General features: G+C 43.6%; 1 protein-coding gene across 2 annotated transcripts in view; it reads right to left on the bottom strand.

The window, feature by feature from the left end:
• Positions 1-12232, bottom strand: part of Nlg-5 (neuroligin 5) — a 108617-nt gene extending 96385 nt beyond the window's left edge. Inside the window, exon 1 of one of the 2 annotated variants that reach the window (XM_071697372.1) lies at positions 12187-12232. The gene's annotated coding sequence lies outside the window, so the exon portion shown is untranslated. Of the gene's footprint in view, positions 1-5416; positions 5696-12186 lie in introns of those variants that run through there. The other variant, XM_071697373.1, reaches the window with a different exon arrangement.
• Between the last annotated feature and the right edge of the window lie 1469 nt (positions 12233-13701).

Genomic DNA, 13701 nt, shown 5'->3' with positions numbered 1-13701 from the left:
CGACGGAAACTCTCTCTTTACCAACGCCAATCCGTCAACAAACTTTGCGAGATGAATGACTGTTTCTCCGATTCAAAAATATCCGCCAATTTTTTCAAACTACATAAAAGCTACGTGAGATAATAAAGAGCATTTCTCTCTTTTGGGACATTCGTTTTCTTTCCTTCTTCCTTGAATGATAATGAGAGTCCTGAGAGTCCCCGAAACGTCCTAATCCTCAAATCTCCCAAAAATTATCATTAGCCCCCCGGAATGTACCCGTATAAAGGAGCATTCATTTTCAAGCGCGGTAGGAGACCGCGGCCGTTATACTCGCGACAGCCGTCTTTATTGCCGCGGTGAAGGATGTGGACTTAGCTTAACGGAGTGTTGCCTTCCGTCCGCGGAATCCACCCCGTTTTCCTCTACCGCGCTTTCTTCCTCCTCCTCCTCCCACGTGCGCCTCCCCTTTTTGTCCCCTCCCCCCCCTCCGCTTCCTTTCGGCCTCCTTCCGCGCCGTCTTTCTTCACGGCTGTGCCAACAAAGAAAGCGGGGTAATCTGCAAACGACTCGGCTTATATCTAACGAGGCGGCGCATTAGTCGTGGCCGGTGATCTGTATGCGAGGATATTGCGAGCGATGCCGGCTTTATTTACGGCGCCGCACGCCCCCCGGGGGGTGTGGAAGCGCGCCCCATGATGCCCGCCGCGCGGAGTGCCGTCGCCACTTAAGCGCCCCGGCGGCGCGGGCGGTGCGCAGCCCCGCGGACGTATTTCTTCTCGAGCAGCTCGTAATTTCGCGCGCCGCTGCGACGAGAGCTCGTCGGTATCCACTGAGACCTCCGAGGGGTATCGCGATATTATTCCATGTTTGTTTTATGAATGCCGAGGGACCGAGTGCGCCTCGCCGCGCCGAGATATCCCGGGAAAATGATCCAGTCGGCCACCGATAACCAACGTTAGAATATTGACGCCGTTTTATCAACAGACTTTTTGGAATAATTTGCATTAATCTCTCTGGAAAGCAATAATTTCTAAGTCACAAGCACAAACATATATAATTTTTATGGTAAAACTCCTGTTTAGGGGAGATACCTCCATGATCTTGTCCTTTATACATATTTTATAGAGGTCACCCTCTTGAGTAACTTTCAAAAGGTTTTAGCTGTCGCTCGTTGTTTATTAAACAGTTATTAACAAAGTAAATTTAATAAATAGAACATAATTTTATGACATATACATTTAAAAAGGTATTTACATACATACGGAAACCGTAATATGATAAAAAATCCTTGTTACAAAAAATTTGTGAGTATATTTTTGGGCGGGGTAGGGGGCTATATCATTGTGATTAATGTTGCTTATTAAAAAATGTGCGTGCATAAATTTAAATTTTAACAAGCAACATTAATATCACATTGATACAAGTTGGGTTAGGCTATATCTTTACTCTTAGGAGTCGCCTTCCACCTCGTCCAAAAATATACTTATAAATTTTTTATAATGAGGTTTATTATTGTACAGTTTATGTGGAAAGTTGGAACCCCATGTGGAATCATTTTATGTTAAGAAATAACTTTCTTATAAAAGTCGCTAAAAAAAAGGTAGTTTTTTTTAAGGTGCAGGGAAAGGACAGATCTCTTTCCTCGCTTATATATATACTATTTTTACGTACATTTCAGTCATTTATGTCTTTCAGTACTGAGAATAACTGTTATATTTTTCAAACTTCTATCGTTAACAACTTTTTAATAAATAAATAACGAGCGACGGTCAAAACCTTTTGAAAGTTACTCAGCAGGATGATCTTTATAATATATATGTGAAGGATAAGGTCACACTGAAAGTGCCTTCCCTGAACAGGAGTTTTACCATTTTTATTATTCATTTGTCACATTAGTTTTCTTCCCTGAAGGCATCCAAAGAACTCGTGCGACAAGAAAATATTCCTTACATCGTAAAATTATCATGTAATATCCAATATTCCAACGGAAATAGCAGTTCTCGTATCGATGATTAAAATATAACGCGCAGTATAGATGCCTCCGAAATTTTAACACAACACCATTAGTCACCTCGCGCGTCTTGTTTCAGTCTGTGTTATTGTGGAACCGTTTATCGCTCGCGCAAAACCGCCCATCTATTCCGCCGAAATTCAACCCCCCTCCCCCCTGTCCGGTGGTTGTAGATGACGCACAGCTATCACATAAAAAGGTACAGAAGCGGAAGCGCTTTTCCCGCGTTCGCGATTTTTCCATTTTGTATGGTCCGCCGATCGGCACGTTGATGACGTTCGCGCACACCTCTCCTCCCCGTTCCCACCTTGCTGGTCGCGTTTCCATGAATATTGGAAAATCCAATTCGGCATTACTCAATCCGGAATCGATCCTGGATCCTCTCCCGGTCACCATTCTAATCGCGTGGTTTGCATGCGTTGGGCGAATTGAAACGTTAAACGCGGCGTGTTATCGGATAAGTATTAACGGTGCGATCTGTGAAATTTGGGACGCAAACTATCATTCGTTTTTTATTTCGTCGCGACGTGTTAAATAAATTCTCAACATGACGGTGCACATTGTACAGCTGGTAAAATACATACAGCGCGCCTTCCTTTCACCCCCGACTAGGGATTCAATTTACCGGATATTATACCGGAACGCCAACGTCTAATTCCGCGCGAGGGCTTCTCGACCGTGTGCCAGATCACTCCCGGTATCGGTGCATTGTATTGGACCTCACGCTCGAGGAGGTCCGAATACCTTCTACGGATTCGCCGTCGTATCGTCAAGTCCCGATGAATCCCGAGCCCCGTTGCGGCACAATACCGCGCGGCGGTATATTCCCAGACACTCCCCATTGGGATTCGCGACTACTTAGGGGGACACGCGCATTCGCTCGCGTTTCTCGCGAATTCCTTGTTCCACGAGATATCCGATTCGCCGAGCTGCTCGAATCGCACAATATAATTCGGGCCGGCACGATTAGCCGGAATTCGTGCGAAGAACCAACGATCCAGCGAGGAGGACGATAAGCCGTGTTGGGGGGCTTCGGACGGGTTCCGCCATGCCGAGGAAGCCAGTAGTTGCGGAACGAACTGGAACGGCCAGGCGCGCGCGTAACTTTTTCCGCCGTTTCAGATTTTATCGCGTAAACGGGGGACACGCTCAGAAGCTCCCGAGGCTCCGGGGCAACTCCTCTGTTGCTGTTACCGTCGGAATTTATCCGACGGTGAACTAAATCGCGAGCGCGTAGGTGCCGCCTAATAGTTCGTAGGTACTCTCCGGCACGTACAACCTCGCAGGGATCTCCGTCTCCGTCTCTCTTTTTCTCTCTCTCTCTCTCTCTCTCTCTCTCTCTCTCTCTCTCTCTCTCTCTCTCTCTCTCTCTCTCTCTCTCTCTCTCTCTCTCTCTCTCTCTCTCTCTCTCTCTCTCTCTCTCTCTCTCTCTCTCTCTCTCTCTCTCTCTCTCTCTCTCTCTCTCTCTCTCTCTCTCTCTCTCTCTCTCTCTGTCTCCCTTATTTCCCCGTCTCTTTTTGCTCCGCTCTCTCGCCAAACCGTTTAAAGTAATTGCACTACGTTATGCAACGGCGAAACCCGACCGACACCGCGCCGTGTCGGATACGCCCCTGGGAAAAATTGGATTGTATCGCGGAAATATTTAATCGTCAGAGAGAAACTGTGGTCGAGTCGTCTTTTAAATATATCACGGTCCGCGGCTCACATCAAACAGCGCAATGTGCTTTCTCTTCAAACACTCCGCGCTCAATCCGTTGCGCCACCGCCGAATTTCAACATTTTTAACATCGTTTTCGTCGATTGAAACGACGTGGTACATCAGAGTTGCAAAATTTAAACCTTCCAAATGGATATTCAACGTTTAAAATCGTCCAGATTTTTAAAAAATTTCTCCGGTATCGGAGCACCTAGGGCGGGAAAAGGGAGCCGGGGCTAAAATACAAGTTATGAACAGTTGAACGGGGAGCGAGAGCGTAAATTATTTCATAGAATTAATTTGAAATCCGACCGGTATATCGAGAGTCGAGTGTGTTATCTCGCTGCTGCCGCTGCGAGGGGAAAACGGATACGTTTCCCGCGGAATCCCGCAAAAGCGTTTTATCGGCTACATTATTCTGCACTTGTACGAAGCTGTTGGTCGGCCACGATCTCACTTAACCGTATAGAAATCTATGCGCCCGCCCTACGCGCGCTATGTGTAACGTTACGATGTATATTCGGGTGGCGCGTATGCCGAAGTCGTTATCGCGAAACCATACGAGAACGCGGTGGCAGCCGGGGGATTTCTGCTTAACAGTATGGCACGTTGATGCGTCTCTGGCAGTCGTTTCCCCGGCCCAAGTCTTCAATTCCCCCATAGAGCCCGTACGCCCCGAAATAGAAACGCTACACGCTTTGCTTAGAGTTAGGGAGAGTTGCTCTGGGCGTCACGTCGGCGCCAGATATTTACGATGGAAAGAACCTTCTCCGTGCGGGGCCACGCTCAATAGAGAGCTGTAAGGAGGTTACGACAGTAGTAAACTCCGATCAATTTCGTTTCGTTGTTTCCCGTGTAATGTTACAAAGGGCGTAGGTATAACGCGGAAGTTACCAACTTCGATCTCTCCGGGGTATCGGCCAGGATCGGCCGCTAAATCGAATGGAACATTAAGGCGGGTTTTGTGTACGAGTTTTATGCCTAAGCGATCGGCAAATAAGCCGCTTATCAAGTAACGTTGACCGTCATGGTTATCATTCGTGACCGGCGCTATTTATATATCAATTTTTGGGAAAAAGGACACTATTTTAATGAAAAAATGTCGGCAGTCTAAAAGTTAATGTAATATTAAAAATATCGACTACATCTAGTTTCGTTTTCACAAACAGTGCATATTTCTTGCGTATTAAAATCGCTCGGGGAGCGATTTTTAATCGCATTATCGTTAGGCTACAACGTTATCCGGATTTAATGGCACTTCTGTTCTTCGGCGTGTCGCGAATTCCAAACTCACACCGAAGTACCTGTCAAATTTGTCGTAACCATAAATCCCACCCGGAAAACGCGCTCGTCGTTCCGGCGCGTACTCTGCAAATACCGGGCGAAGGAACCGGGAATTTCGGGGAGGATTGACGGTTGAATCTAAAGTTTCTTTACGTAGAAGCCGCGCAAAAGCGCTATTTTAAGACACGTACGTGCCGCAGAAAGCGCGCCGCCACTTTCAGACTACCTCGCGAAGGCCGTCGTCGTCGTCGTCGTCGTCGTCGCCCATCGGTCGTCGCCGTCTCTCAAGCCGTCGACGTTCGCGCCGTCGTCGCCGTGGAAATGAATGAAAGCGTCAAACGCTCTCCTTTCGTGAAACATTCCCCTTTCGCTCGGGGGAACCTTCTTTCGTCGCGAGGTAGCTCGTAAACAGTTCGCGAATTCCGCGTACTTTAAGTACTTACCCGTCAAAAGCTCGTTTCGATTCAATTCGATTCGACCTCGTGACGCAACCACCCTCCAGGAAGGGCCATGGAAAAAAGGACAGGGACAGGTACCTGCCCGCGCGCTGTCGATCCATCGGACACCGCTGCTGGCAACGCGATGATTCATTCGTGTTTACCCGCGCGCGCTCGAAACTTCGCGCGACATACGACGCCGTGCAAAAAGACAAGTGTGCGCAGATGCGAGATGCACACGTCGGTTCGACGTGATGCATCGCGGTTTTACGCGTGACGATAAACGGCCCCGTCCTCGCGCCCGCTGGCTTCGTGTCGCGAGTAGAGATTATTTGTGAAACCTGCGTAAACTGCGCGGCGGCTTTATCAGCGCTATTATCAGCTCGCGACCGAGGCTTTATCATGCCGCTCTCTCTTTCTGAAGCGTCGGCTGCAACGCGAGTTTAACGCGAGAAACTTAAAACTGCGTCTGCGTCGCATTAGGAAACTTCGTTATCGATTTGTTATAATGTATAAATAACGCCGCGCGGATATGCTTTTTATCGATAGATACGTCGTATTTTTTTAATTAGAGGATATACCGGCCGCTTTTACCGACGCTTTAACATTTAACAATTTTATGCGAACGACATGTTATATATTTTGCCGGAGCTTTTAAACGGATTACATCGTGCTTGCTTTCGCGATCGTATTACCGTCTGTAAAAGTTTTTACGAATTTACGGGTCGATGAGTGCGATGTTAATGACATTCCCATTAGCAGTTTCCAGCCCTGAACGGCTCAAGTTAATACAACGACTTAAGTTTGTTCGATAATTACGTTCGTACGTGACAACATATCGAGTTAGCTAAAGGAGCTTCCCCAAGATCAAGCGCCTGATATCGGAAAACTTCTTAAAAGACTAGATAACTAAAGGATCTCTCCTCCGTTGTAAATTTCATTTTCCGCACAACATCCGCGCGATCATTCACGACTGCGGAGTTTCGAAAATTGACGTATATGCCGTATATACGAGATAGTTTGTTTTCTTTCGAAAGGAGTAAATTTCGGTGGAGTGGAAACTCGCGTGCAACGGCGAGAGAAACAAACAATTTTGACAGTCGCGTCATCAAGTTATTGATATAAATATGTGATGGGTAAGCTATAAAAAATTAGATTAAAATTCGTACATTATAAGAATAAATATAGTTCTCGTAATTATTAGCGTGTTTCTATTGTTAGATAAATTAATTGGAAAATACCATGTATATGTGCATATGTGTATGTATCTCAATGTAAAATATTTGTCGAAAATATTTGTTTTTTATTTAAGCGTATAATTTATAGATGCATATGTGTTGTAAATTTTAAAAAATCTTTATCACTTTCATGCGTCAGTTTTAATATTTAATCCTGGAAAGAAGCTAAACGTACACCTCAAATTCTATCAGAAAAATATTTGGGAAGAAGAAAGAAGGAAAAGAGAGGAGAGTAAAATAACGTTCTTTTATTTACAATTTTTCCTTAATATTTTCTATATTAATTTATATTAATTTGTCTTTGTTTTATGTTAATATTTAATACATAAAATTTTTTTGTTGATCTTCGTCCCGTGTCTACATCAAAATGCGTCAACGAATGATATAGCGAATAAATTCGAGTCTTTTATACGTATATGTTTGTACAATAAATCGACAGACAGGAGGCGTACATATCACTCATCTAGGATTAAATATTACAACTAATTTATTTAAGTTTATCCAGCTTTGACGTAATAGATCTGTGTGATGTTCTATTTATTTATGATATTTTATTTTTTAAAAAATCTTAGCTTGATATATACATATATACATCTCTATACATTTCGCATATTTTTGATAGCAGTTCCATGGATCCATTATTTCACATTAAAATAAAGCATGATGCATCACTTTTATATACCGAGACGACGCGCAACAGCGGAGTTGTAAACTACGTGGTAACTACATCGATTTGTAAAATATAGATACAAGTAAAAATTATAGCGACGAAATAACTAAAATTAAGAAAAAAAAAGAGAATTGTTGCCCGCGCGTGAAATAATATTATAAACGATTTATTCTGTGCAACGAATGCGATAGTAAATAATAAAATACCCTAGGTTGCTCCACCGCGCCGTCGCGTCGCCCGATGCCTTCTCCCAGGTCTCCTCCTCTCAGATTTCCGCCGGGTTCGTTGCACTCACACAACATACGCGAAAAAACACGGTTAATTACGATCGCGACCTCGCTGATCATTCGAATCCGACGATATTTCACACAAAATTTTCCCGATGATAACGCGTGCTTATACACGCGATCTTTCGAAATATACGAAACATTATTGAAGAATTATTATATGTAGATACACGTCATTTGAATTCACGTTCGACGATTCGCGTGTATTTTACATCGCGTTCTCACTCCGAAGATGAATCGGCGAATTTCATTTAAGCTCAACGGAAGCTACAAAGCGCGAGATACGAGAGATGCGATCGAGCATCGTTGAAGGAATAATTATTCCTCGCGCATATTGTAACGGGAACGCTAACGTGTAATTCTCATCCTTCATGTATAGCGCTTCGATTCTTGCTTTAAGTCGCGCGAGATATTCCTTTCGGCAAATGGTACTCGAATCGACGCGCGTTGCGCCGTTATTGATTTCTCAAAAGTCATCCATTGCGAAAGGTGGCTCATCGCACGAACCGAGAATTGTTAATTGTTCGACGATCGCAAGGGACGTTGAGGCGACAGCGGAACTATTCACAGTATTCATACAGAGCGAGACTCTCGCAACTGCAGGGCGCGCGGCGGCCGGCGCGAGACTCGGCGACCTCGGCAACGCAACGGCGATCTTGCGTACACAACGCGCCATAATATCGCGCGTTACGAAATATGTAACAAGCGTCGAGCAAGGGAGCAACGAGTATGTAAACAAAGTCGTGGGGTTTCTACAGAATATTTCACGCGTTACGAAACAAATGCACAAACGAAAATCTCGAATATACCGTTCCTCGCATTTCGGAGCGATTTCAAAGCCGGCCGTTACCGCACACCGAATCGAACATTTATCTGAAAATATATTTTAGCTAGGTCAAACAGGCATTTACGCAACTTAACTAATTATCGTTAATTACTTCACGCCCAATTTTTATGTTTCGAGAGAAGGAACATAATGATTTTAACGAATCGTAAATTTTTTTTCTGGTTTTTATCAAGTCGAGAAAATAAAGTTCAATTTTATTCTCTCTTTCTTTGATTGATTGAAATCGCGCGATTGAAATTATTCTTTTTAAAAGCTACAAATTTAAAAGAGAAAAATGATAATAATAAACTGTTTTTTAATTTTTTTTAATCCTAAAACAAAGATAAGCTTTCAATTTCCTTCAAATTTAGAATTAACATTAGACTCGTTATTTTTCTTCAAACATAATTAAACAAATTTCCCTAATTTTTCACAAAGAAAAATAGATTAAAAATCAGTGGAAAAATCAAATGTCAACGCGTAGACGATCATTAAAAATATTTTCGTAATGTTTACCGCTTTAAAATGTATTTCTCAAGAGGACCGGCTCTGTCGTCTGACCGTTTACATGGCTCTACTACTGAATACGGAAAGGAAGCAGGGGCTGCATTGCTGATGCAACGCAGTCAACGCGCGTTCCGCAGCCGCGGTAGCGACGGGCGCCGGGCGTCGGGGCAGGCAAGCAGCCGGCGGTGCAGTGTATGAAGCTGACGGGCGCCGAAAGCGAATTACCACCGCGAGACCCGATGGTTCCCGGTGCCAACGTTCGTTGCGGCACTTCGACACTCGGCGCGATCCGGAGTCTGGGATGTAAATGGACTCCGACAATCGCGAAAGCGTCGGGCGGCTTGCGCGCGCGTGTATCACTCCCACGGCGAATATAACCGACGACACGCGGAACGAAATAACAGCCGCGGGAAAGTGTGCTGGCGCAACAACGAGCAGCAACTTCGTCGTTTCGTATAAGTAGCTTCTGATTACGCACGCTAATGAAGTTTCCACGTGCGTTTCGAGCGCTTGTTCGCGTGTTAATTGGGGATGCATGAATCTAATTGTCTCGCGGTGAGAAAATCAGGATTACTTACAGGGAGTAAATTGTGGAGAAAGAAGGAGGGGACGCGAGAATAACTTTTGTCTAATTTGGAAGGAGGGGGGGGAGGGGACTAACTCACGAAGCTTAACTATATTAAGATTAAACATACTTTACAAGTTAATCCAGGGAGAAAACGTAACACCGCATCACTTGGAATAAAGTTCGCGATAAAAGATCTACTAGAACGGGCTGCTTTACATTTGGCGACACTTCGTTCTCGCCGGGCGAGAGATGCACGATGACCCTGTCTCTTTTCCCTTTCGTTCTCGCTTTTGTGCCACCCGGCTCGCCCGGCGCCTTATTCTCAAGATATAATTGTCCCAGAACAAATGAACCCGGCCCCTCTAGCTCTACCCTCGTCCCGTAAGAAATTAAAAATTTCAGTGGCTCGACCTGACGTTCTGTCGCCCGACAAATTGCCACCGCGACGAACGTGACGGCTCACCCCAAACGCGCCTCTGGCACGACGGGAGAAGAAATAGAAGAAAAGAAGTACAGACACTCCGCTAAACGAGGCCCCTTTGACGGAAATTGGAAGAGGAAATTTTGTATTTAAGAGTAACTCCACTTCCGTGAAATTTCAAATATCTCACGGTACTCCTCGGCGCAAATAATACATACGTGATGAAGGTACTTTTTAACAATCGAGAACCTCGATCGATACATTTGTTATTACAAAAAGGAAAGGAGACACGGAAAAAAAGGAGCTACTATGGCAAATTTAGTTGCAAACATATAGCAAAAATAGACACCTAACATTTTTTGCAGCAAACTTTTTTTTCCGTGCGAGAGATTTTCCGTCGTAACAAGTGGTTTTTCTGTTTCGGTAATAAGCTATTTTGGCGAAATGCGCTGTTCAGCCAACATGAACAGACAGGGAAAGGTCACGACGCATTTTCCGATCGCTCGATACGATAATTGTTGATCCTCGAGACTAACGTGTCGGCGGGCGCGTTATGCAAATGCGGCTCAGACGCCACGTGATATTTTCATGATGCGAATTCAGCCGACCGCACAACTAGCTGCCTGCATATAGGAGGCCGTATTAATATCGACTAAACGAGTTTGTCTCGTCCGCCGCGCGTCCACCGGCTGTCCGCAAAATCTGCAAATAATTCTGTAACGATCTCCCGTTTCGCGCGGCACGAAAGAATCGCGAACGAATCGCGTGCAATCGCGGTTTAATGACGTTTGCGCCCGGCTATTCTGCATCTATGCGGTAGTTGCCGGATCGATCGGCATTGTATACACGACAATACTCCCCTAATCTTTAATTGCACTTCTCTCTCTCTCTCGCGAATTGTCCTCCATTTTTTGCGATTGAATTCGCCACCGGGAATCTCTCCATTATTAATAATTATTGTCCGCATACTTTTGACAATCGAATTCTGTCGCAGCCGCGCGTCGCCGATTATCCCGTCAATTATGGATCGGATTAACGCGAACTCGCGTTATTATAAATCCCGGCTAGGCAGGAGGCTGATCAATGTTGATTACGCGCGGCAACGTCCTCGCAGGCGGTGCATCATCTCCCCCACCCCATAGCGCATTTTATTATCTCCAATTTCGGGCGCGTCAAACGACATATAGAATATTCCATTTATTTGACACCGATATTTCATGTCGACCAATTTTCCACAGTTGTATATAACTAAACTTTTTGCGTCGCGCGCGATACAGTTATTTACAATGGTCGCGCGTGAAATACATATGCACACATACATGCATTGTCGTTCCGGGGGGGGGGGGGGGAGATATAGATCAGAGTTTAGGAAATCGCGCTTACTCTCGTTCAGCATTTTTCCCGATAAACGTGTCGAACAAATAACGTAACGCCGAAACGATTCCCGGCTGGTAAAATTTTTCTATAATTTCTGCACCGCGTGCATAGCAATCGTTATTATGAATTTGGCGCATTTTACGTGTGTATACAGCTGCAATGTTCCGCGTTATTAAATTCCGAAATAGGGGCTTCATATTTTCATTTAATTTTTACAACGCAACTGTATTTTGCTGAATGCGAGTGATTATCGCGTAATACTTATTATTCTCGCAAGTATTCGTAAAATCCTAATTACTATTATTTTTTAATGCCTTTACAATAATCATTGTGGTACATTCGCCTAGTGCAAATCGCGAATTTTCGAATGATTAACTATCCCGCGCTTTTACCGCGCGCTCGCAAAACGAGTCGAAGTCGTTTAATTCACGAACGATGGCGTCGACCGAATAGTCGATCGATACGATTTTTTTCCCCCCCATTTCGGGCTCAAGCCTTAATCCATAGATAAGCTTCGCGTACACGTAGAAACATATACATTTGCGTACATCCCACCGACATACATTTAAATTTCCGCGAGTGGAGCCAAGCCTCGCAACGACGTTCATTTTGAATAGAAAAAAAAGGGTTGAGCCTAAATTGATGGAAATGCTCCGAAGCTGTTAGCGGATTGTTTAATTTTAACGTAGAGCTTTGCATTGCCATGCATCGTCCGGCGATGCAGTTCCGCCGCGCGTCCTTAAATTTCCGACTCCCATTTTTCCCATTTGGAATGTTCGCGCGACAATTCTTTTTTCTGCGTACGCGTGTATCTTGATTTCGATACAACTGCGTTGAGCGTAAATCAAATTGTTTCGCGGATTTGATTTTATAAAATCTTACCTTAGAAATCGTGAGATCTAATACGGCGCAATCCAATCCAGAAACCTGTAACAAAAATATATGGAAAATGTTAATAAATATGAAAAAAATTAAGCACTAGCACTAACTATTATATATGCTAAATAAATTATTGATAATTATTCGATAATCCGAATGCTTTTCTGTGTTGTAATTATTATAAATTAGCGTTGATTATGGAAATTATTCTCATTTGCTAATCATTAAAGTAACGTAATCATTGAAACAATAAATGAAATTCTCTCATCGAGGGCAGAATCGATGCAAAAAGGACATTCGTTTTAATTTTGATGCTCTTGTCATAATTCATGAAAATTTTGACGTGATTGTAATATCGCAAAAAACTGACAAAAAGATAAACGGAGAGAGAAGAAAATAATCTGCCAAAAACCCCTGATATTTGTTTCATTCGTGTTCCCGTCGAAAAAAATGTCTATTTCATGTTAAATTATATGTAAAAATTTAGATTTATTTGTATAATGCAAAGTTTAATAAAATATATTACGCAAAAGAATATTAGATATGGTAAAAACTCAGAAGAAATAATAAACTTCCTATATAATTTGTATATCTGTTTGCACTTTGCGAGTGATATTTACTAACATTTTATGCGTATTATGAATAAATCAACAAAGGTGTTTTTCATAATTAAAATGTAAGATTATGCATTTCAATTTTTGCACATTATATTATTATACCACATATATCACATACCTATTTATGTTATATATCCTTTTACACAAATTCCACACTTCTTCATAAATTATACACATATGGGAATTTATATATAAAATATATATTAGTTTAATTCATAAATAAGTCACGTTTTGCTTAACAAATTGAATTTTTATATTTAGAAAAATATAACAAGTAGATTCGTAAATGGTACACTCTTAACTACTCGCAATACATAAAATAATTGGATACCGTGGATAATATCGGTTCCTCAGAAGAAGTGATTTAGTATTTACGTACCTATAGCGGAACTTGTTTATGAGTTAACCCAATATATATGTATATAGGAATTTGTGTAAAAGGATTTTCTCATTCATCAAGAGATCCCTTTCTTTCGCGGGCCACCGGCAGGACGACGAATGGATAAAGGGGGGTTGTGAAATATTAATTTATGACCAGGACGAAATTATGCGCGCCACTAAATCAGGACCGCCGCTCTTTTGTTCGAAAATTCCGGTCCTGGTCCTGGCGCCTTCAACTGGTAAACCGCCACCACCGTCGAGGAAAGCATCCATCGTCCTTCACGCGCGAGGTCACCCGGCTCCGCCACCCTCTCTCTCTCTTGCCCCCCCCCCCCGGGCCCCCGGCGTTTACCCTGATTTCAGCACCCGCCAGTAATTGACTGTCTTCCCGGCAGGCTCAGGTTAAGACTTCGCGCGCGTGGGCGACAGCAGTCCCGGGCAAATCCAAGCTCATTCGTCGTCCGCCGGAAATTTCGAGATGCCACTCAGAAGTGGAGGCTACATCGTCTAAGCGTTCGCG

This window comes from Temnothorax nylanderi, unplaced genomic scaffold, assembly GCF_030848795.1.
Source record: "Temnothorax nylanderi isolate EJ_2023f unplaced genomic scaffold, tnyl_v1.0 TNYL_tig0012_pilon, whole genome shotgun sequence".
Classification (NCBI taxonomy): Eukaryota; Metazoa; Arthropoda; class Insecta; order Hymenoptera; family Formicidae; genus Temnothorax; species Temnothorax nylanderi.
This window is presented reverse-complemented; position numbering and strand designations above follow the sequence as displayed.